The sequence below is a fragment of the Lissotriton helveticus genome, chromosome 3_1 (assembly GCF_964261635.1).
Source record: "Lissotriton helveticus chromosome 3_1, aLisHel1.1, whole genome shotgun sequence".
Classification (NCBI taxonomy): Eukaryota; Metazoa; Chordata; class Amphibia; order Caudata; family Salamandridae; genus Lissotriton; species Lissotriton helveticus.
The window spans coordinates 1,330,594,693-1,330,618,528 of NC_136061.1; the positions used below are offsets into that span (position 1 = coordinate 1,330,594,693).

At 37.1% G+C, this 23,836-nt stretch overlaps 1 protein-coding gene across 4 annotated transcripts in view; it reads left to right on the plus strand.

Annotated features, from left to right (window-relative positions):
• KCNJ1 (potassium inwardly rectifying channel subfamily J member 1) overlaps positions 1 to 23,836 on the plus strand; it is a 661,201-nt gene that overhangs the window by 218,546 nt on the left and 418,819 nt on the right. The window contains exon 2 of one of the 4 annotated variants that reach the window (XM_078683899.1): positions 23,397 to 23,509. The exons of the other annotated variants lie outside the window; for them this stretch is intronic. The gene's annotated coding sequence lies outside the window, so the exon portion shown is untranslated. The remainder of the gene's footprint in view (positions 1 to 23,396; positions 23,510 to 23,836) is intronic. 4 annotated transcript variants of the gene reach the window in all.

Below are 23,836 nucleotides of genomic sequence, written 5' to 3' on the forward strand. Positions count from 1 at the left end.
CAAAAAAAGTAAAAGGAAGGGGGGCCACACAATGTAATGTAATTTAAAAAATAAAATATCTAAAAATAAATAGTTTAAAAAAATAGTAAATCAGTATCAAAAAATAAATATAAGAATAAATATATTTAAAAATTGTCATTTACAAAACCTTTACAATTCACTGAAAAAACCATAGGTTTCAGACATGTTATAGTTAGGAATTAGCATTTAAAAAACCTTTGAAATTCACTGAAAAAAACAGAGGTTTCAGGGGTATTATAGTTAGTTGGACATTTCACTCGTACAAAACCATTGAAATTGCCTCGTTATAGTTAGTTGTACTAACTATAACTCGCGCGCTCGCAATCCACTGCTGATGATGTCACATATTACATCACTCATGACATGGTCAGTGATATCACTGATGACATCACTGATGACATCACTGATGACCTCACTGATGACATCACTGATGACATCATCCATGTGACAATCTGATACATTTTATCATTCACTAGAATAACTTTTTAACATTCATTATAAAATATGAAGTACCATAATTAAAAGCATTGACACACTAATACAAGTTTCTAAAAAGCCAATTAGTGATTCCTAGGTCTACACACACATCTAAACACTTACCTATAGATTCAATCATACATGGTAACAAAGATCAATACAACACTATTAAATATACGTATACACCTACATCAACATTACACACCAGCACACATTCTATTCACTTATGCAGTCATTCTACTCACTTATGCAAACAGTTAATCATAGTTATATTTTCTAAGCTACAGTTACACAAACACCACTTTATTTGATATAGATTGTAACTCATACTTAGTATGTTATAAAATCACTATTACAAGTATACAGTTATCCATACGTCAGTCATACGATCACTGAGTCTTATGTATAGTTATTTATATACATCTGTCATATACACTGCTTTTTATATTTCTAGTTTCAAGGACATGCATCATTGAGAAATAGATTTACTCCTCACCACACCCATAAAGAGATTCATTTACCCAAACAACTGTTTCCACATACAGTCCTAACCTGATATACCTACTAAATCAACTATTTACACATCTTTGGACAGTCACACACCTCCCACCCAACCACACACACATTCATTCACTATCCCATACAAATACTCACTTAACTAATGAATAACTAATATAGACTTTCACATAGCTAGTAACCAACTTTTGTAGTAGTTTACACAACAAGAGATAGAGTGATACAGGTATTCACAAAGTTTAATCTCTATCCCATATATGTAGTGAGACACTTTAAATTAGTCACTTGGACAGTTAATCACTTTGCTACTAAATCCTCCATTCAGATACTTATACATCCACTGAGTCTTCAAGGCAGATTGATATATATATATTCATGTGGCATGAGTCGAGCAAGGGCCGAGTTTTGCTGAGGCGGCGTTCCCGAAGGAAGTGACACAGTGGAGAGAATGAGGTAATAGCGGCATCCACTACGGAATGAACACTGCCTGTGACTACGATTCCCATGATGCACAGTGAACGTACCTGCCTAGGGGGCGGAACTAAGACTACAAGAACACTGGAAATTGGGCACGCTCTTGCCTCACCTATCCCCCAGAATGCCATGCCATGATTAAGGACACACTCTGAAATGCGTAGGCATATATATGGCACACGACAACGCCGTCCTGAGGCATATCCCGACCCCTGCTGCTGCATGAATAAAGAAGGTGAATTTAACGTTGCGTGGGTGTCTCTAACTGCGAGCAGTTTATGATTGGATATAATGTGGCCGTGCTCAGGTCACGGAGACAACCCCACTGCTGCCTGCGGATCCATGCGCCTTGTAACAGTGGCACGGTCAATGGAGCAACGTACCTGTTCATGTGGCATGAGTCGAGCAAGGGCTGAGTATTGCTGAGGCGGCATTCCCGAAGGAAGTGACACAGTGGAGGGAATGAGGTAATAGAGGCATCCACTACGGAATGAACACTGCCTTTGACTACGATTCCCATGATGCACAGTGAACGTACCTGCCTAGGGGGCGGAACTAAGACTACAAGAACACTGGAAATTGTGCACGCTCTTGCCTCACCTATCCCCCAGAATGCCATGCCATGATTAAGGACACACTCCGAAACGCGTAGGCAAATATATGGCACACGACAACGCTGTCCTGAGGCATATCCCGACCCCTGCTGCTGCATGAATAAAGAAGGTGAATTTAACGTTGCATGGGTGTCTCTAACTGCGAGCAGTTTATGATTGGATATAATGTGGCCGTGCTCAGGTCATGGAGACAACCCCACTGCTGCCTGCGGATCCATGCACCTTGTAACAGTGGCGCGGTCAATGGAGCAACATACCTGTTCATGTGGCATGAGTCGAGCAAGGGCCGAGTTTTGCTGAGGCGGCGTTCCCGAAGGAAGTGACACAGTGGAGGGAATGAGGTAATAGCGGCATCCACTACGGAATGAACACTGCCTGTGACTACGATTCCCATGATGCACAGTGAACGTACCTGCCTAGGGGGCGGAACTAAGACTACAAGAACACTGGAAATTGTGCAAGCTCTTGCCTCACCTATCCCCCAGAATGCCATGCCATGATTAAGGACACACTCCGAAACGCGTGCGCAACTCCAAGAATAAACAAAAAAAATATTTTTCGGATATACATCAAGCTTATGTGTTTACATCTTGGGTGGCTCTAAAAAGAGCCATTGTGTTTGACAGATTTTGGTACCTACAAGTAAATACCGATGCAGAGTCTAAAGTTCATGAGGAAGACTGTTACCCTCATCCGTAAAATGTACACCATCTCTCCTATAGATGCGGTCCATATTGAAACGCAGATTGTTGTGGTAAATGGACCCCATTCTATAATCTCGGAGAAAAGAATAAACCGATTTATTGACATGTTTCCCAGCTTTCTCAATCTATGGACAAAATTGATTGGACCAGTTCCATTTCTGCCTTTGGCATATGTTAGAATAGACAAAGGCAGTTTAGGGGAAAAGTGACATAAATTCTCCAAAGGTGTCCTTCATAACCATTTTCAGGCCTACCCCAGTCAAAGTGTCTAGGGCATTGCCATCACAGTGCACAATTATGAGGTCAGGGTGTTGGAGATGCAAAAAGGATTTTACCAATGGCATCCATTGTTCCCACTTTAACCCTCTCTGTCCAATCCATTTAATGTCTACATTTGGCAAAGCTAGGTCTTTGTTAATGCCTCTATTTTCTGCATACCTTTGGCTCCAGAAAATATAGCTGTGTCCCACAATCCACACTCTAAGCATCTTGAAGAGAGGTATGTATGCACTCAGATGGTCTCTGTAAATGAAATGGCAGTTTGAAAAGTAAGATTTTTTTAAATGGTGGATAAGATGCAGTTTTGAAAAAAGAAAAGAAATGATTGGTTGTTTGACAACATTCTAGACTGAAAAGTAGGGTGCATGTTTCTGTTTTTTAAAAGCATGTTTCTTATTGGTTAACAAAAACTGTTTGAAAGGAACATTACATAGGATAAGCTGATATGTTGAAAAGTCAAGCACACTTGTTGTTTTGATTAGCAACATTGTGTGCTGAACTTATGGCCTGTGTGCTCACTTGAGTGTTCCATTGACTGTTTCTATGGTAACAGGCAGAAGGCAGATTGGGGGTAGGGTTCACATGTATGTCAATTGGAAAGGGTTGAAATGTGTAACCAATAGAAATGTGTGTTTGCTTTTGAATTAATGTGGGAAGCAATGTGATTTGATATTTACATGTATATCTGTGCAGAATGAGAGGGAAAGTTTGCCAGTCTTTGCTTTTCCCGAAAGGAGTACAATAGAGAGATTCTGTATAAGAAAATCTGGTGTGTGACTGACATACTTCTTAATCTACAAAACAATTTGAAAGGTGGGTTAATAATTTGTGGGGGGATGTATGGTGTATTTTGTTTTTAATAAGGCTAATGTGTTTCTCCTGCTAAAGTGTAGGGGAGTAGGTTTTTGTCTAGAATCACATTGTGAGTCTGTGTGAATTTAGGAACCATTCAGAGAGAAGCATTTAGGTATGTCAAGTGTTTGCAGACACATAACTGCTTAAAAACTTACCCTGTTCTCATGTTTTGTTAGAATTAGAAACCAGTCATTGCTTATGTATTTGCAAAATGAGTCCGACTTCTACACTAAAATGCAGTACCCCTTCCAGGCTATTAAATGTGTTTTGGTAAAATCCAAGGTATAGTGTTGGTTGTCTAGAATCACACTGTGAGTCCGTGTGCATTTAGGAAGCCATTCTGAGAGAAGCATTGAACACTAATGTGCAGTAGTAAAATTGGTGGAATGTGTGCAGTCACCTTAACTCTTGTAGACCAGTAAATGTGTTCTGGTAAAATACAAGGGATAATATTGCTTGTCTAGAATCACACTGTGAGTGTTTGTGCATTAAGGAACCATTATGAGATAAGCATTTGTGTATTTCATGTGTCTGCAGACACATAACTGCTTAAACCTGTTCTTACGTTTTGGTAGAAATAGAAACCAGTCATTGTTTTGTCTTTGCAAAATGAGTCGGGCTTCTACACTAAATGCAATACCCCTTCCAGACTACTAAATGTGTTTTGGGAAAATCCAAGGGATAGTGTTTGTTGTCTAGGATCACACTGTGAGTCTGTGTGCATTTAGGAATCATTCTGAGAGAAGCATTTGGGTATTTCATGTGTCTGCAGACACATAACTGCTTAAAACCTATCCTGTTCTCACGTTTTGGTAGAATTAGAAACCAGTCATTGTTTTGTATTTGCAAAATGAGTCCAGCTTCTACACTAAAATGCAATACCCCTTCTAGACTACTAAATGCGTTTTGGTAAACTCCAAGGGATAGTGTTTGTTGTCTAGGATCACACTGTGAGTCTATGTGCATTTAGGAATCATTATGAGATTGGGTATTTCATGTGTTTGCAGACACATAACTGCATAAAAACCTATTCTGTTCTCAATTTTGGTAGACTTAGAAAACAGTTATTGCTTATGTATTTGCAAAATGAGTCCGGCTTCTACACTAAAATGCTGTAACCCTTCCAGACTACTTAATGTATTTTGGTAAAATGCAAGGTATAGTGTTGCTTGTCACACTGTAAGTCTCTGTGCATTTATGAATAATTCTGAGAGAAGCATTCTACACTAATCTGCAGTAGTAAAATATTTGGAATGTGTGCAGTCACGTTACCTCTTCTAGACTAGTAACTGTGTTTTGCTTAAATCCAAGGGATAGTGTTTGTTGTCTAGAATCACACTGTTAGTCTGTGTGCATTTAGGAACCATTGTGACAGAAGCATTTCGTTAGTTCATGCGAGCCAGGCCTTAGGACATGGACTGCTTCAAACTCCTATGCACTATGCATGTAGTGGTCTAGTCACTTTTTCACTTGGGTTTCAAGCCTACAGTTCCCCAGTCAGTATCCATACACTCCAGCAAACACCCTGTCACTGCTCTTGCAATCCCATAGTGTCCCTTTCCCACCATGTACTAATCCATTAATTAAAGTAAAACTGAACCAATTATAAATCCACCCAAGTGTCTCTCCTTGTAGTACTCTAATCATTCAGTCAGTATCCATGTACTCATGCAGTGAGGCAGGCCTTAGGGCATGGACTGCTTTAAAATCCTATGCACTAAGCATGTAGTGCTCTAGCCATCTTTACGCTTCTTTTTAAGGCCTACAATTCCCCAGTCAGTATCCATACTGTGATGCAAACACCCTGTTACTGCCGTTGCACTCCTGTAGTGACCCTTTCAGCAGCATGTACTAATCCATTCACTAAAGAAAACTGAAACAATTGTAAATTCACCCAGTGTCTCTACTTGTAGTACTCTAATGTTTGAATCCGTATGTAAGTACTCATGCAGGGCCTTAGCACTTGTACTGGTACAAACTCCTATGCACAATACATTTACTCCTCTAACCACCTACACACGTGTTTTAGGCCTACAATTCCCCAGTCAGTATACATAGACCGCTTCAAACACCCTGTTAATGACCTTGCAATCCTCTAGTGACCCTTTCTGCACCATGTATTAATCTGTTCACTGCAGTAAAACTCAACCAATTATAAATTCACCCAGTGTCTCTCCTTGTAGTACTCTAATCATTCAGTCAGTATCCATGCACTCATGTAGTGAGCCAGGCCTTAGCACATGGACTGCTTTAAAGTCCTATGCACAAGTCCTGTAATATCTAAAGGAAGAGCAAACAGTTTTATGTCAGCTATGCGACATACCATCACAAGAAAGTCTCCAAAAATACCTACAATTTAATAAGAAGTGTCAAAATACATAAATGATTACAATCTGGTCATTCTGTCCATGTGGAATGCTAACATAGCTATTCAGTATGTTGCGGACAATTCCATTACTGTTGCTCGATATGTAACATCCTACATTACAAAATCAGAAAAGACGGAATTGAAAGAAATGTGGGAAGAGATTTCTCACGAGAAGACTCGAAGTAAGAAATTATACAGTTTCAGTTTGAAGATCTTATCCCATCAAGAAATCGGAGCGTATGAATGCTCAGATCAGTTATCATCTGCAAATCTATACTCCAAATCTAGACGAATCATTTGGGTGAGTCTAGGTCTTGCTGCAACGCGAAATCAAGTACTTAAATCTAATCAAATATTTAGCAGAAAAAGATCCAGAAAATACAGATATTGTGAAAACGAATGTTGGACACATATTATCCAAATAGAAGTCATCATCTTGAGAACATATGTCTCTATGAAGTGCTGCAAAACTACACTTTAAAACGGAATACTACCGAAAATATCAATGAAGGAAAATATTCCGTTATTGGTTCCAAAGAATGTTTGGTGAAACAAAGGAAAGGATATTTGATTAATCACAGAAAACTGAGTTGTGACTCCCGTGATAAAAGGGAATTTTACTATTTTGCACTTTTGCAACTCTTCAAACTGTGGCGTTCAGAATTGGAATTAATTGTTGATTTTCAGAGCTATGAAGATTCCTTCAATGCTTGTAAAGATAGCATAAATTGTACAGTTTTTGCAAATTATCTCCAAATGTTGAATGATTAAATTGATCAAGAAGCTACTATTGCAGCTGAGGTTGCTAGAAACATTTCTCAAGACAGTCAAACTTCTGCTCCGCTGAGTCAAATCCAATAGGACAACCAATTGTTGAAAATGAAGCAGCAATCGCCATGAATGAGGTGGAAACCACAATGCATCAAGCTTAAGAAGATGCTATGGATTTAGCAAATTTGGAAGAATAACTACATGTTGAACAGAAAGAAATATATCAGCAAGTGAGACAACAGGTTGACCATGGATTACTTCATGAAAAGAATGCACATGCACATCTTTTCAACCTATCCGAATGTATGTGAGTGGACAAGCTGGAACAGGAAAAAGTTTCTTAATTAAAGTAATCACCAGTTATCTACAGAAAATAACTGAGTCACACTTGTCTTGTCTTGTAACTGCTCCAACTGGGTTGGCAGCACACAGGAATTACAATGCATCGTTTACTTATGCTACCATTGGAGCATGAAAACATAGTTTTTGGAGATCTACTGCAACTTACTCCCGTAAAACACTTGCGCCTGAAGATACCATAAAGTCTCTGGGTAGTGTTGGAAACGTTAACATTTGGTCATATTTTGAATACAAAGAACTCATTACAAATATGCGACAGGCAAATGATGATTATGGGACTATTCTTCAAGATCTAAGAATTGGAGTACTGACAGAATATGGGAAACAAGCTTTGCAGAGTCGGTTACTTTCAAATTTTTTTCCAAATGAAAATATAGTTCCTGAGAAAATATATATGAAAATTGCAGAAAACAAATCTGTAATCTGCTTAATGCCAACACTGCCTGAGTGTTCTATATTAAACTAACAACTTTTGAGGCTGGTAAATGAAGACATTATAAAAATGGAAGCCATTGATAAAATAGAGCATGAGGGAATCACTATTATTTTGATAGTAAAAGTTGAAAACAAAATTGGATTCTTTAGAAAAATCGATATCTAAAACTGCTGGTTTGGAAAAGAATCTATATGCATGTATAAACTGTCGGGTAATTTTAAGGCGTTATTTGGACGTAGAAAAAGGTTTAGTTAATGAAGCAATGGGCAAAGTTGTGGATTTTGTTAATTATCCGAATAAAGATGGTATTGAATTTAAAAAAAATAAATTTGATTAGATTGAAGAAGTGAAACAAATTGGTCGTTGTTCAGTTAGTTTTGTTAAAGATTTTTATGTCCGTAGAAAACAGTTTCCAGTTTCTCTGGCATATGTAGTGACTATTCATAAATCTCAAGGTTTAAGTGTAGACAGTGCTTTGGTGAACATTGGAAGTACCGTGTTTAAGGAGGTTATAGCATATGTTGCTTTGTCCCGAGTCAGAACTTTATCTGCTTTGTTTTTGATCTATTTTGATGACACAAAGGTTACTGCAGATGCAAACTGTGTAAAAGAGTATAATAGGTTAAGAAGAGTGAATGCTCCCAATTTAGGTCAATATGCTGTTTTTAAAAAGCGTGTGATAGGTCGTAAAAGAAGGTATGAGAATATCTGTAGTCAAGGTATAGAGAAGTGAAAAAAACAAGACAATGTTGTGATTGCTTGCAAAAAGAAAAAGGACACTGTTGAAGAGATTGTTGGTTATCAGTTTGAAAATAGTTCAGGTGCCAACTGCTGTGCTAATGTAGTGGTCAATGTAGGTTTTTTTCTTGAAGGTTTGCAACTGCAAATTATGGAGAATCGGGAAAAAAGATTTTGTTCCTTGTTGCATTGTGTTTATGAAAAATTGAGAACTCATAAAAGTAAAATACAAAGCGTTCGTGATATTTGTAATCTTTTGGATGAATGTTCTGGTTCTACACAATGTTATGCATAATATCCAACAAGATGCTCAGGAATTTCTAATGCATATGCTTACCATATTGGAAAAGGAAGGCAGAGAAATTGAAAATCTTTTTGGCCCTTGTTATCAATGGGAACATTATTGTGAAGATTGTATGTTTACATGTAGCACTAACATAGACACTGACAGATTTATATATTTGACATTACCAGACTATAAATCAGTGTCTTTCAATAAAGTTCAATATAGTTAAAGCAGCAAATCAAAACATGGAGTGTAGCCAATGCAAATCAGAAATGTTATCGACATTATTTATACAAAGATATGGACAATATATAATTTTAATGATGCAACGTTGTACAGCTGATGGAAGACAATTGGACACTTTAATAAAACATTTTGTAGCAAGTCAACTATCAATATCAGGAAGGGCTTTTGTAGCAGTAGCAATAATTATCCATGACGCTCCTTCCACAACATCTCGACATTACACTGCCTATTTAAAATGTGATAAAGGCTGGACATATTGTAATGATGCTCAGTTGGTTTTTAAACAACTTTTGCAAAGCGAATTACCAAATTCCTACCTTATATTTTTAAAGCCAAAGTTTTGGGAACATAATTCGGCCTCTGAGGAATGTATTAATATGATGTAATATGATTACTATTGGACAATTTAAATAAAAAGGATTTCAATAATACCATTTGGCCTCAAGGAAAGGTGTATGTTTGAATTACGGACTTTTTCTTGCACATTGTCTCATCGTATATTTTTAAGCAACATCATTTACAGTGTTTATACATTTAACTTAGAAAATTTTCGTAGGAGTAAGCATTTTATATATGTGTGATTTGTATGATATGGTATGTTACTGAGGATGTATGTAGTCCTGCTTTTTTTTAAACAATGTTATTGATTGTTTTTTTTGCCCACTGTTATGTGATTAGTACAATTGAAATCACTGTTTCTAGTGAAATTCAATATATTCTGAGAACAGCAAAAAAGGCAAAGAAAATAATTAGTAAAATTTTAAATTATGCTGTGTTGAAAAAAATATATTATTATATATTAGAACTATATATTTTCTTCTCTTTCACAGATCCTAATTCTAAAATTTGAAATTTTGAGCAATTTAGATTATAAAAAACAACTGAAAAAAATGTGTAACGTTTTTTATTTCTATTGCTGTGAAGGTAAGTTTAACTAAGTATTAAAATGCACAATAGACTGTGTTTGCACACAGGTGAAGAAAGGGGAGGTGGTTGGAGTAGATATGTGTGGAAAGATGCTTTGTGGGCGTTTTAAGTTACAGGATAAAGTTAACATGAATACTGAGTGTCACTGGGGGCTAACTAACACGCCAGATATGTGCAGAAAGTGCCAGAGAGTTGCATTGCAGAAAGGTATATAATAGGACACTGCTTTAGAGCACCTCTCTGCAACGCACCTGTATGGTATTTAATAGAGAGACATGGTGGGCTAGAAGGGCCGAGGGACTTTCAGGATTAAAAGAGACAAAATTCCTTAACTTAAAACATGTCACAGAGTGTGTTTGCACATGTCTCATCAGGCCCCATCCCTTCCCTTCACTAATCTATAAACGTGTCCTATAAGTTTGCCAAAACCTAAGTACTTATAAATGTATCTTGTTTTCTGTTTGCAGTACTGAAATTACTATATTTATTACTCGTATAGTTAAGGATTGGCCTAACCATTAATCCCAGTACAAATTAATTTCTTTATATACTGTGCAAACAGATCTGCAAGAAGCTACAAAGTATTAATACAGTCTTGAAAACACCCAGTTTATACCGATATAGTTTTGGAATCTCACTGTCATAGGATATTGTGTGACCTGAAAAAACAAAAGTTGAATCGTTCATAATATTTCCAATTGTTCCTATTGAAGAACTGCAATCATTTCAATCATTCTTCTTTGAGCATCTTTGCAGACATAAGTCTGTGCTTACCTCCTATCACTCTAATGCAACTTTTCAAACAATTAACTAGCAGTATGTTGTTATTGTAACAGTCTGCCAATACCTAAGCACTTATGGGGCAAATTTAGAAGCATTATGTCACTTTTTGTAACTTAGTTATAGCGCAAGACACTTTTTCATATTTACAAAGAGAGGAAAATGCCGTCTGTGTACCTTTTCTACTCCATGTAAATATGACCTTATCATACATACCACTTTGCGTTGAAACGTCGTTTTATAGGTTTTGCTGTGCCTGTTTGCACAGAACACTCATAGAACAAGACACATATCCAGATTTGTCAGAAATCATAAATCTGGACATGTGTGTGAATGCTGAACCATCCTCCAATTGGTGTAGTACGGCACAACAAGGAGAATTGTTTTCATTCCTCCTCATTTTTTCTCTTTTAATATATGCTACAATGCACAGCATACATTGAAGAAGAAAAATCCCTTCACTGACTGTTTTTGTGCAGAAATGTGTATCTTCCTGCACAAAAACAAACTCCACACGACCCAGATATCCTTGTACCATGGTGCAAGGGTGCCTGTGTGACCACATGGCTGCAGATTACGCAGCAGTGCAGAGGGAAACATAGACTTGCAACCTATTTATGTACATATGTTGCGTCCCTATGCTTCGGAAGTACCACAGCACACTGTACCTAAAGAGCGTAGAGTGTCGTGCTGCAGCACTTCCTTATAGTTCTGTACTTATACATTCACCATACACCACAAATGCATTCTTTCAGTTAATTATCGACTACACATACATTCATCTAAACTTTCGCACACTAGCATACAAATTTAGCTCTTTTTTTAACCAGAGTAGTTAGTTCTGAAAATAACTTTTTCTTAGTTTTTTGTAATTTTATATTATTTTTGTTTTTTTTGGGTTTTTTAAAAAGGAAAAAAAGTCAACGGGATGAACAAAACCATGAACTTTGGGAGAAAAAAAACAAAAAACTCTAGCATCGATGGTTACCGATTGCCCTGCAAACTAAGTCTACCGATTGCTCCCCATCGCAGATCAACCAATTACACTTCACACAGTGCATTTTTACTTTCCCAAATTGGGGACGTATGTCCGGTTGTGAGGTTGAAGGTGATGCCCCAGAGGTACTTGGAATTACCGATAGTGGAGGTGCATTTTGGCGGAGTCTTCTGCATTCTTCATGAGCTTAATTCACTGGATGCAGGGATTGTAGGTGCTTCCGCATACTTAGTGCCACAGGAGTATTTTTTATTAGGATCTCCTCTGGATAGCACAGCTTTGCAAATATTACATGTCACCTTGGTGGAATTAACTTTTTTTTGTCCCTCCGGAAAAGTGAAACATTTCCATACGATGGCGGAGTATTTTTTGGGACGGGGAGGTTCTGGTTGAAATTCCTTTGCATCTGAATGGTCAGAATCAGACGACTCTTGCAGTGGTGTAGCCATTTTTGTTTGCAGAAAGGAAATTCAGGTCTCCAATGAAGAAAAATTAGGCTCTTCTCAGCACAGGTCTTCTCCCAAGGAAGGTCTAAGAAGAGTGATTGAAATGGGTGGGGTCCTACAATAGTTAGGAAGGGTTATGAATCAATCAAATCTCTTTTTTTCTGGTCACATGGGATCCGCGTAGGGTGCGCACTACGCAGCACGCACCCAGCGCGACTTCGCGAAATTACATTTAAAAGTAATATAAGTTTATTAAAACTAAAAAATATTTTTTTTTTTATTAATTCAGGTAATGTCTTGCCTTAATATTTATATTAAATACACATATGTGAGTCTGTGTGCATTTAGGAACCATTCTGAGAGAAGCATTTCAGTATGTCAAGTGTTTGCAGACAAATAACTGCTTAAAAACCTACCCTGTTCTCACGTTTTGTTAGAATGAGAAACAAGTCATTGCTTATGTATTTGCAAAATGAGTCCGGCTTCTACCGTAAAATGCAGGACCCCTTCCAGACTACTTACTGTGTTTTGGTAAAATGCAAGGCATAGTGTTGCTTGTCTAGAATCACACTGTGAGTCCGTGTGCATTTAGGAAGCATTCTGAGAGAAGCATTGAACACTAATGTGCAGTAGTAAAATTGGTGGAATGTGTGCAGTCACCTTAACTCTTGTAGACTAGTAAATGTGTTCTGGTAAAATACAAGGGATAATATTGCTTGTCTAGAATCACACTGTGAGTGTTTGTGCATTAAGGAACCATTATGAGATAAGCATTTGTGTATTTCATGTGTCTGCAGACACATAACTGCTTAAACCTGTTCTCACGTTTTGGTAGAAATAGAAACCAGTCATTGTTTTGTCTTTGCAAAATGAGTCGGGCTTCTACACTAAATGCAATACCCCTTCCAGACTACTAAATGTGTTTTGGGAAAATCCAAGGGATAGTGTTTGTTGTCTAGGATTACACTGTGAGTCTGTGTGCATTTAGGAATCATTCTGAGAGAAGCATTTGGGTATTTCATGTGTCTGCAGACACATAACTGCTTAAAACCTATCCTGTTCTCACGTTTTGGTAGAATTAGAAACCAGTCATTGTTTTGTATTTGCAAAATGAGTCCGGCTTCTACACTAAAATGCAATACCCCTTCTAGACTACTAAATGTGTTTTGGTAAACTCCAAGGGATAGTGTTTGTTGTCTAGGATCACACTGTGAGTCTATGTGCATTTAGGAATCATTATGAGATTGGGTATTTCATGTGTTTGCAGACACATAACTGCATAAAAACCTATCCTGTTCTCAATTTTGGTAGACTTAGAAAACAGTTATTGCTTATGTATTTGCAAAATGAGTCCGGCTTCTACACTAAAATGCTGTAACCCTTCCAGACTACTTAATGTATTTTGGTAAAATGCAAGGTATAGTGTTGCTTGTCACACTGTAAGTCTCTGTGCATTTATGAATAATTCTGAGAGAAGCATTCTACACTAATCTGCAGTAGTAAAATATTTGGAATGTGTGCAGTCACGTTACCTCTTCTAGACTAGTAACTGTGTTTTGGTTAAATCCAAGGGATAGTGTTTGTTGTCTAGAATCACACTGTTAGTCTGTGTGCATTTAGGAACCATTGTGACAGAAGCATTTCGTTAGTTCATGCGAGCCAGGCCTTAGGACATGGACTGCTTCAAACTCCTATGCACTATGCATGTAGTGGTCTAGTCACTTTTTCACTTGGGTTTCAAGCCTACAGTTCCCCAGTCAGTATCCATACACTCCAGCAAACACCCTGTCACTGCTCTTGCAATCCCATAGTGTCCCTTTCCCACCATGTACTAATCCATTAATTAAAGTAAAACTGAACCAATTATAAATCCACCCAAGTGTCTCTCCTTGTAGTACTCTAATCATTCAGTCAGTATCCATGTACTCATGCAGTGAGGCAGGCCTTAGGGCATGGACTGCTTTAAAATCCTATGCACTAAGCATGTAGTGCTCTAGCCATCTTTACGCTTCTTTTTAAGGCCTACAATTCCCCAGTCAGTATCCATACTGTGATGCAAACACCCTGTTACTGCCGTTGCACTCCTGTAGTGACCCTTTCAGCAGCATGTACTAATCCATTCACTAAAGAAAACTGAAACAATTGTAAATTCACCCAGTGTCTCTACTTGTAGTACTCTAATGTTTGAATCCGTATGTAAGTACTCATGCAGGGCCTTAGCACTTGTACTGGTACAAACTCCTATGCACAATACATTTACTCCTCTAACCACCTACACACGTGTTTTAGGCCTACAATTCCCCAGTCAGTATACATAGACCGCTTCAAACACCCTGTTAATGACCTTGCACTCCTCTAGTGACCCTTTCTGCACCATGTATTAATCTGTTCACTTCAGTAAAACTCAACCAATTATAAATTCACCCAGTGTCTCTCCTTGTAGTACTCTAATCATTCAGTCAGTATCCATGCACTCATGTAGTGAGCCAGGCCTTAGCACATGGACTGCTTTAAAGTCCTATGCACAAGTCCTGTAATATCTAAAGGAAGAGCAAACAGTTTTATGTCAGCTATGCGACATACCATCACAAGAAAGTCTCCAAAAATACCTACAATTTAATAAGAAGTGTCAAAATACATAAATGATTACAATCTGGTCATTCTGTCCATGTGGAATGCTAACATGGCTATTCAGTATGTTGCGGACAATTCCATTACTGTTGCTCGATATGTAACATCCTACATTACAAAATCAGAAAAGACGGAATTGAAAGAAATGTGGGAAGAGATTTCTCACGAGAAGACTCGAAGTAAGAAATTATACAGTTTCAGTTTGAAGATGTTATCCCATCAAGAAATCGGAGCGTATGAATGCTCAGATCAGTTATCATCTGCAAATCTATACTCCAAATCTAGACGAATCATTTGGGTGAGTCTAGGTCTTGCTGCAACGCGAAATCAAGTACTTAAATCTAATCAAATATTTAGCAGAAAAAGATCCAGAAAATACAGATATTGTGAAAACGAATGTTGGACACATATTATCCAAATAGAAGTCATCATCTTGAGAACATATGTCTCTATGAAGTGCTGCAAAACTACACTTTAAAACGGAATACTACCGAAAATATCAATGAAGGAAAATATTCCGTTATTGGTTCCAAAGAATGTTTGGTGAAACAAAGGAAAGGATATTTGATTAATCACAGAAAACTGAGTTGTAACTCCCGTGATAAAAGGGAATTTTACTATTTTGCACTTTTGCAACTCTTCAAACTGTGGCGTTCAGAATTGGAATTAATTGGAGATTTTCAGAGCTATGAAGATTCCTTCAATGCTTGTAAAGATAGCATAAATTGTACAGTTTTTGCAAATTATCTCCAAATGTTGAATGATTAAATTGATCAAGAAGCTACTATTGCAGCTGAGGTTGCTAGAAACATTTCTCAAGACAGTCAAACTTCTGCTCCGCTGAGTCAAATCCAATAGGACAACCAATTGTTGAAAATGAAGCAGCAATCGCCATGAATGAGGTGGAAACCACAATGCATCAAGCTTAAGAAGATGCTATGGATTTAGCAAATTTGGAAGAATAACTACATGTTGAACAGAAAGAAATATATCAGCAAGTGAGACAACAGGTTGACCATGGATTACTTCATGAAAAGAAAGAATGCACATGCACATCATTTCAACCTATCCGAATGTATGTGAGTGGACAAGCTGGAACAGGAAAAAGTTTCTTAATTAAAGTAATCACCAGTTATCTACAGAAAATAACTGAGTCACACTTGTCTTGTCTTGTAACTGCTCCAACTGGGTTGGCAGCACACAGGAATTACAATGCATCGTTTACTTATGCTACCATTGGAGCATGAAAACATAGTTTTTGGAGATCTACTGCAACTTACTCCCGTAAAACACTTGCGCCTGAAGATACCATAAAGTCTCTGGGTAGTGTTGGAAACGTTAATATTTGGTCATATTTTGAATACAAAGAACTCATTACAAATATGCGACAGGCAAATGATGATTATGGGACTATTCTTCAAGATCTAAGAATTGGAGTACTGGCAGAATATGGGAAACAAGCTTTGCAGAGTCGGTTACTTTCTAATTTTTTTCCAAATGAAAATATAGTTCCTGAGAAAATATATATGAAAATTGCAGAAAACAAATCTGTAATCTGCTTAATGCCAACACTGCCTGAGTGTTCTATATTAAACTAACAACTTTTGAGGCTGGTAAATGAAGACATTATAAAAATGGAAGCCATTGATAAAATAGAGCATGAGGGAATCACTATTATTTTGATAGTAAAAGTTGAAAACAAAATTGGATTCTTTAGAAAAATCGATATCTAAAACTGCTGGTTTGGAAAAGAATCTATATGCATGTATAAACTGTCTGGTAATTTTAAGGCGTTATTTGGACGTAGAAAAAGGTTTAGTTAATGAAGCAATGGGCAAAGTTGTGGATTTTGTTAATTATCCGAATAAAGATGGTATTGAATTTTAAAAAATTAAATTTGATTAGATTGAAGAAGTGAAACAAATTGGTCGTTGTTCAGTTAGTTTTGTTAAAGATTTTTATGTCCGTAGAAAACAGTTTCCAGTTTCTCTGGCATATGTAGTGACTATTCATAAATCTCAAGGTTTAAGTGTAGACAGTGCTTTGGTGAACATTGGAAGTACCGTGTTTAAGGAGGTTATGGCATATGTTGCTTTGTCCCGAGTCAGAACTTTATCTGGTTTGTTTTTGATCTATTTTGATGACACAAAGGTTACTGCAGATGCAAACTGTGTAAAAGAGTATAATAGGTTAAGAAGAGTGAATGCTCCCAATTTAGGTCAATATGCTGTTTTTAAAAAGCGTGTGATAGGTCGTAAAAGAAGGTATGAGAATATCTGTAGTCAAGGTATAGAGAAGTGAAAAAAACAAGACAATGTTGTGATTGCAAGCAAAAAGAAAAAGGACACTGTTGAAGAGTTTGTTGGTTATCAGTTTGAAAATAGTTCAGGTGCCAACTGCTGTGCTAATGTAGTGGTCAATGTAGGTTTTTTTCTTGAAGGTTTGCAACTGCAAATTATGGAGAATCGGGAAAAAAGATTTTGTTCCTTGTTGCATTGTGTTTATGAAAAATTGAGAACTGATAAAAGTAAAATACAAAGCGTTCGTGATATTTGTAATCTTTTGGATGAATGTTCTGGTTCTACACAATGTTATGCATAATATCCAACAAGATGCTCAGGAATTTCTAATGCATATGCTTACCATATTGGAAAAGGAAGGCAGAGAAATTGAAAATCTTTTTGGCCCTTGTTATCAATGGGAACATTATTGTGAAGATTGTATGTTTACATGTAGCACTAACATAGACACTGACAGATTTATATATTTGACATTACCAGACTATAAATCAGTGTCTTTCAATAAAGTTCAATATAGTTAAAGCAGCAAATCAAAACATGGAGTGTAGCCAATGCAAATCAGAAATGTTATCGACATTATTTATACAAAGATATGGACAATATATAATTTTAATGATGCAACGTTGTACAGCTGATGGAAGACAATTGGACACTTTAATAAAACATTTTGTAGCAAGTCAACTATCAATATCAGGAAGGGCTTTTGTAGCAGTAGCAATAATTATCCATGACGCTCCTTCCACAACATCTCGACATTACACTGCCTATTTAAAATGTGATAAAGGCTGGACATATTGTAATGATGCTCAGTTGGTTTTTAAACAACTTTTGCCAAGCGAATTACCAAATTCCTACCTTATATTTTTAAAGCCAAAGTTTTAGGAACATAATTCGGCCTCTGAGGAATGTATTAATATGATGTAATATGATTACTATTGGACAATTTAAATAAAAAGGATTTCAATAATACCATTTGGCCTCAAGGAAAGGTGTATGTTTGAATTACGGACTTTTTCTTGCACATTGTCTCATCGTATATTTTTAAGCAACATCATTTACAGTGTTTATACATTTAACTTGGAAAATTTTCGTAGGAGTAAGCATTTTATATATGTGTGATTTGTATGATATGGTATGTTACTGAGGATGTATGTAGTCCTGCTTTTTTTTAAACAATGTTATTGATTGGTTTTTTGCCCACTGTTATGTGATTAGTACAATTGAAATCACTGTTTCTAGTGAAATTCAATATATTCTGAGAACAGCAAAAAAGGCAAAGAAAATAATTAGTAAAATTTTAAATTATGCTGTGTTGAAAAAAATATATTATTATATATTAGAACTATATATTTTCTTCTCTTTCACAGATCCTAATTCTAAAATTTGAAATTTTGAGCAATTTAGATTATAAAAAACAACTGAAAAAAATGTGTAACGTTTTTTATTTCTATTGCTGTGAAGGTAAGTTTAACTAAGTATTAAAATGCACAATAGCCTGTGTTTGCACACAGGTGAAGAAAGGGGAGGTGGTTGGAGTAGATATGTGTGGAAAGATCCTTTGTGGGCGTTTTAAGTTACAGGATAAAGTTAACATGAATACTGAGTGTCACTGGGGGCTAACTAACACGCCAGATATGTGCAGAAAGTGCCAGAGAGTTGCATTGCAGAAAGGTATATAATAGGACACTGCTTTAGAGCACCTCTCTGCAACGCACCTGTATGGTAATTAATAGAGAGACATGGTGGGCTAGAAGGGTCGAGGGACTTTCAGGATTAAAAGAGACAAAATTCCTTAACTTAAAACATGTCACAGAGTGTGTTTGCACATGTCTCATCAGGCCCCATCCCTTCCCTTCACTAATCTATAAACGTGTCCTATAAGTTTGCCAAAACCTAAGTACTTATAAATGTATCTTGTTTTCTGTTTGCAGTACTGAAATTACTATATTTATTACTCGTATAGTTAAGGATTGGCCTAACCATTAATCCCAGTACAAATTAATTTCTTTATATACTGTGCAAACAGATCTGCAAGAAGCTACAAAGTATTAATACAGTCTTGAAAACACCCAGTTTATACCGATATAGTTTTGGAATCTCACTGTCATAGGATATTGTGTGACCTGAAAAAACAAAAGTTGATTCGTTCATAATATTTCCAATTGTTCCTATTGAAGAACTGCAATCATTTCAATCATTCTTCTTTGAGCATCTTTGCAGACATAAGTCTGTGCTTACCTCCTATCACTCTAATGCAACTTTTCAAACAATTAACTAGCAGTATGTTGTTATTGTAACAGTCTGCCAATACCTAAGCACTTATGGGGCAAATTTAGAAGCATTATGTCACTTTTTGTAACTTAGTTATAGCGCAAGACACTTTTTCATATTTACAAAGAGAGGAAAATGCCGTCTGTATACCTTTTCTACTCCATGTAAATATGACCTTATCATACATACCACTTTGCGTTGAAACGTCGTTTTATAGGTTTTGCTGTGCCTGTTTGCACAGAACACTCATAGAACAAGACACATCTCCAGATTTGTCAGAAATCATAAATCTGGACATGTGTGTGAATGCTGAACCATCCTCCAATTGGTGTAGTACGGCACAACAAGGAGAATTGTTTTCATTTCTCCTCATTTTTTCTCTTTTAATATATGCTACAATGCACAGCATACATTGAAGGAGAAAAATCCCTTCACTGACTGTTTTTGTGCAGAAATGTGTATCTTCCTGCACAAAAACAAACTCCACACGACACAGATATCCTTGTACCATGGTGCAAGGGTGCCTGTGTGACCACATGGCTGCAGATTACGCAGCAGTGCAGAGGGAAACATAGACTTGCAACCTATTTATGTACATATGTTGTGTCCCTATGCTTCGGAAGTACCACAGCACACTGTACCTAAAGAGCGTAGAGTGTCGTGCTGCAGCACTTCCTTATAGTTCTGTACTTATACATTCACCATACACCACAAATGCATTCTTTCAGTTAATTATCGACTACACATACATTCATCTAAACTTTCGCACACTAGCATACAAATTTAGCTCTTTTTTTAACCAGAGTAGTTAGTTCTGAAAATAACTTTTTCTTAGTTTTTTGTAATTTTATATTATTTTTTGTTTTTTTGGGGTTTTTTAAAAAGGAAAAAAAGTCAACTGGATGAACAAAACCATGAACTTTGGGAGAAAAAAAACAAAAAACTCTAGCATTGATGGTTACCGATTGCCCTGCAAACTAAGTCTACCGATTGCTCCCCATCGCAGATCAACCAATTACACTTCATACAGTGCATTTTTACTTTCCCAAATTGGGGACGTATGTCCGGTTGTGAGGTTGAAGGTGATGCCCCAGAGGTACTTGGAATTACCGATAGTGGAGGTGCATTTTGGCGGAGTCTTCTGCATTCTTCATGAGCTTAATTCACTGGATGCCGGGATTGTAGGTGCTTCCGCATACTTACAGTGCCACAGGAGTATTTTTTATTAGGATCTCCTCTGGATAGCACAGCTTTGCAAATATTACATGTCACCTTGGTGGAATTAACTTTTTTTTGTCCCTCCGGAAAAGTGAAAAAATTCCATACGATGGCTGAGTATTTTTTGGGACGGGGAGGTTCTGGTTGAAATTCCTTTGCATCTAAATGGTCAGAATCAGACGACTCTTGCAGTGGTGTAGCCATTTTTGTTTGCAGAAAGGAAATTCAGGTCTCCAATGAAGAAAAATTAGGCTCTTCTCAGCACAGGTCTTCTCCCAAGGAAGGTCTAAGAAGAGTGATTGAAATGGGTGGGGTCCTACAATAGTTAAGAAGGGTTATGAATCAATCAAATCTCTTTTTTTCTGGTCACATGGGATCCGCGTAGGGTGCGCACTACGCAGCACGCACCCAGCGCGACTTCGCGAAATTACATTTAAAAGTAATATAAGTTTATTAAAACTAAATAATATTTTTTTTTATTAATTCAGGTAATGTCTTGCCTTAATATTTATATTAAATACACATATATATATATATATATATATATATATATATATATATATATATATATATATATATATATATATATATATATATATATATATATATTAAAGTGTCCAAGATAAGAGTATCTTTGCGCTCTCAGGCAAAAAGACAAAGGGGGTCCAAATATCAATCAAGTAGTTTAATTACACAACGCGTTTCAGCAAGAAGCCTTGTTCACGTGTAAAGTCACAAGGTGAACACCACATTTAAATAAAGTTTTTTTCTCTCTCGTGCTACAAATCAACACAAAGGTAGGACTAACCGAAACTAGGCAAACAAAATAGTGGCAGACATATTGGAATGGTCAGTGGAAAGGAATTTCTGACACTGTGCCTCAGGTAAAGATTACCTCTCTTGTACATATGTGGTTGTCTCCATCGGTAGCATCAGTGAAAATATCTCAAAGTATGTGGATCATTTTCTTCGAGACTTTGTCACCCTCTTACCCAGCTATATCAGAGACACCAAAGACTTTTTGTGTCAAATTGAAAATATAGTATGGAAACCTGAGTATATGTTTATTGTTTTGGATGTTCAGTCACTCTATACGATAATCAACCACCAACATGGCCTTCAAGCCTGTGAACACTATTTGATCAATAGACCGTTATGTTATCGTGAACATTCCAAAATGGTAATGGAAATGATGTATTTTTGTTTAACTAACAATACTTTTTCTTTTGATGGCGCCCTCTACAGGCAAATCAGTGGTACTGCCATGGGTTCTTGCTTCGCTCCTAGCCTAGCTAATCTGTTCATGGGATATTGGGAGCGGGAAATCCATGGCATTAGTACACTGACAGACGATTTTGGGAAGGTCGTCGTGTGGCTCCGCTACATCGACGACCTTTTCATTATCTGGAGAGGTACCAAAACTGAGGCCCAAGACTTCATCACTAAACTGAATTGTAACAGCTACAATATATGCTTATCTGGCAACATCAGCGAAAGCCAAACTGAATTTTTAGATGTCAGACTTGAGATCAGTGATCAAAAAATATGTACTTCTTTGTTTCGGAAAGCTACAGCAGGAAACAGTGTGCTACATGCACAAAGCAGCCACCCTGAAGCTCTAAAATGGAGCATCCCCTATGGGGAGTTGTTAAGGGCTAAAAGAAACTGTAACACCAATGATGCTTACCTAAGAGAGCAATCTACCATTATAACTAGATTCAAAAGCAGAGGCTACCCCAGTTGGGTTCTCAAAAAGGCTAAAGATAGAGCTGACGAGATAGGAAGATCAGAAACCCTTGAAAATAACCGGCCATCAGACAAAACTGAAAATGAGGAGTCTACCAGACTCATTTTGACGTATAGTTCTGAGTCAAAACAAGTCAAAAAACCTCTAACTAAAAACTGGGAGATACTTAAGACAGATTCGATTTTAGGTAAAAATATCTCCGATCAGCCTACCATCACCTACAAAAGAAGCAAAAATATACGTGACTTAGTGGTCAAAAATGATATCACTCAATACCCCAAAAGTAATTCTGAACATGGTCTTGTGGGGTTTTACCCCTGTGGTCACTGCAAAGCCTGTGAGCACAGTAAATACAGAGGATCTGTAGAATATAATGATATCACCAAAAATCTGACCTCTTTCTTTACCTGTAGCACTACGTTTGTTGTATATGTCATCGAATGCTCATGTAAACTGTGGTACATTGGTAGCACCAGTTGTGCTGCCAAAAAAAGAATTCTTGAGCATCTTAGGGCCATTACCAACAAGGACCCTAAATACCCTGTTGCTCGCCATTTTGAACAGAAACATTACTCCAATATTGCTGACTTAAATTTCTTTATATTGGAACAAGTCCCCAGACATCCCAGAGGGGGTGATAGGGTACTCAATCTGAGAAAACGAGAGTCCAAATTGATAATTGAGTTCCAAACCAGATTCCCGGGAGGTCTCAACATGGATGAAGAATTGGCCATCCATCTGAGGGAATAATGATCACCCATGATTCAGTATGAGATTTAGTTGACACCCATATCTGACCGCTCGTACCCTCTTCAGACATTTGTGAACCTGTTGATCATTTGCTATGATGCTTTTCCAATGTTCATATTTCTCTATGATGTTTTTAGTTATTAATTTTTATTCACAGTATAATTTTTGTGTCTTTATTCCTCAGGAGGAAAGGAGGGGGCCCATCACTGGACTTCACCTACACGGGCGTACCCAACCTTTGCACTCCAGGAATCACTGCTCGAGTTTATATCACAATCTGAGACACCAGCTTCTGAGGTTCGACTTTTCCATATTCCTGACATATTGACTATTGTGAAACCTTTTTTCTCTATTGGTAATCAAGTTGGGGTGACAGCAGGGCAGCACGATAAGAATTTTCTCTTGTTAACCTGTTGGGATTCTTTTGCCACCGGACACACCTTTATGCCATACCCAGTTGGTATTAGTCCAAGCATGTCTCATTCATAGACATTGGCCACTTTGAGAACAGATATTTCTTTGATGTACTTTACCCAGTATCCACTGGTGTACTTACAACTGATCTGTGCACATATTGCAACCCATTCCTATCGGTTGGCACTTTAGTTATTTCCCTGTCTTACC